Genomic DNA, 2600 nt, shown 5'->3' with positions numbered 1-2600 from the left:
ACTCTTTTCTCTGTGTGTGTGGAGGGTCTGCTTATGCAAAAGGAGCCTATGGCCAATGTTACTAATTAATCCAGGCACTCCTGCGTCTGACATTGGACAGAAAGTCACAACTCTTCTTAGTAAGGGCTCTGGACAGACTATTGGAGCTGTAAATATGATCACATATTTACATAGCCATCCCCGTAAGTTTGTTTCCATTATTCAGTCTCTATACACATATCCCTCAAATGAGTAAGTGGTTAGTATGCCTCTGAGTCCTTGGAAGTCCAAATAAGGTCTTTCTTTCTTCCCCGACTTCCATCTCCACCCTGATACATGAATGATCATTTATATATGAAAAACTTAGCTCAGTATTTTATTTGTGTCAAAATATTGCCCCTCAAAATCTATAGATGTTTCTTCAGTTTTCTCAGAGCATTTAGAGCTGAAGAAACCTCTGATGTCAATCTAGTCTTTTTTTACTACTGTTTTCCTTTTTGGCTGTTTGTCATCCAGTTGTTTTTGAATGTTCCCAGCGGAGCCTCCAAAAGCTATTTCAGAAGCAGTGTCAAAGCAGGGGGACTTGAGATCGCCTGGTGCCTGTCCTGTTTTCTTTTTGCCTTTGTTGTTGTTGTTGTTGTTGTTTGTTGTTGTTAGCCCATGACATGTTTTCATGATTGGTCTGTTCAAAACTCATCTCCTATTTTATTTCTTCAGTTACTTTTATCTCCATTCCTGGTCCCTTTTTCCTCCTCCCCCAGAGAGAATTATCCTAATGTATTAAATGTGTGTCTTTTTAAAAAAATGTGTTTATGTAAAATTTGTTGTTTAGTGTGCATATATTTTGCATTTTCATAAATGATATGGCATGCCCCCTTATGATCACTGAGGATAATTTCTTTGGGTTATAGATATACACACTCAGGAGCAGAGCTGTTCCTGGGGTGTGTATACTTACTAATACTAATTTGCTCTCTAGATGGCTAGCCCACTCTACACTCCCCCTGTCAGTGCATGAGGCTATGGTCCAGAGTCCCACTAACACACAGCATTATCCACCTTTCAAACTATGGCGGTCTAAGAAATGTCAAGTGGTATTTCATTTTTGTTTTAATTTTTATTCTTCTGATTACCAAAGAGTTTGAGCATTTTTTCATATGCTTGCTACCCTTTTGAATTTCCTATTTTATGAACTGCCTGTTGAGATCCTTTACCCATTTATTAGGGTTCCTGTCTTTTTCTTGTTAATATTTTAAGAATTCTTTGTATATTCTAGATGTCAGTCTCTTCTTGGTTTTAAGCATTATAAGTGTCTTATCACAATCAGAAAGGTTTTTGTTACTTTATTGATAGTATTCTTCCTTGAGCGAATAATTTTATTTTTGATATAATCAAATGCATCAGTTTTGTTTGTTGTTGTTTTTGAATGATTTGTTTAAGAAGTCTTACCCCAATTCTATTAACTTTATATTTTTCCTCTTACATTTAGGCCTTTAATTGTGGAGTCTGTTTTTGTACCTGCTGTTGGTTAGATGTGTATCCAGTCTTCCTTTTCCCATACAGCGAGCCAGTTTTCCTAACACCGTCTATACTAAACAATTCTTCCTTTCCCTACTGGTTAGTAGAGCTACCTTTATTGTATACCAAGTTCTCATGTCTACATAGAGCTCTCTGAAATCTGTGTTCTGATCCCTTGGTATAGTGATTTAGTCTCTTGTCAATATCCAAAAAAAAATTGGAATTGGTTATCATTTTTTATTACTGGGTCTCAATGTCTGACAGATATGTTAAACACAGATAGTTTAACCCGCTTCGTTTTGTAGGGATGGAAACAGGCTCATTCATGAAGGGATTTAGCCGGGAGGCATGGATTCAAGTTCTTCCGCTGCAAACAACCAAAAAACAACTCTGATAACATGTCCAAAAAAAGAAAAGAGAAAGGAAAAAAAGTTTTCAGAGGATTGCTAAACTGAGGGCAGCCCTGACCAAGTAGGCATAGAGATAGTAACTGAGGAAAGCTCAGCTGTAAGAGTGCTCAGCTCTCGGCAGCAGTAGCTGGCAGCTACCTTTTTCTGGTACTTTCTCTTATTCTTAGCTCTGAGTCGCAGGCATTATCAATCTCAAGGAGAAAGACTATGATAAGCCCAACCTTTGTCATGTGGGAAGACAGGGTCCTGTGATTGGTTACCATATGAAAATCAATGGCAAGGGATGGGACAATTTACTAAGAAACTGGAGTAAAAGAGAGCTGTGGGCTGTAGAAGCTGGATGGAGATGCTGTGTAGGCAAAAATGGGAGTTGTCCCCAACAGCCTGTCAGTGGCTTGGTCCTCCTCACTCCCAGGTCAATGCTCCTCCTCACATGTGATGGGTTTTAATAAAGATTTGAGTGACTCCCACTTCTATGGTCTCTGCTTCTCCAGGTCCCACCTGCTCCAGAGTCAGGCTGTTCTGGTCCTATAACTTTGGGCCAGAGGAGAGCTGGGTTTGGGCAGGGAGGAGAGGTCAAACTGGGTTGGGATATCCAATCATGCTCTCTGCTTTCTTTCCAGGGGTCTGCAGAGCTTTGCCCGGGGGCCAGAACCTAGGAGGCAGGAGAGTATCTAGGGGCCAAAGGGGCCA

Source organism: Pteropus medius, unplaced genomic scaffold (genome assembly GCF_902729225.1).
Source record: "Pteropus medius unplaced genomic scaffold, Ma_sr-lr_union100, whole genome shotgun sequence".
In the NCBI taxonomy this organism is placed as follows: domain Eukaryota; kingdom Metazoa; phylum Chordata; class Mammalia; order Chiroptera; family Pteropodidae; genus Pteropus; species Pteropus medius.
The sequence above is the reverse complement of the archived record's forward strand: the minus strand, read 5'-3'. Positions refer to the sequence as shown.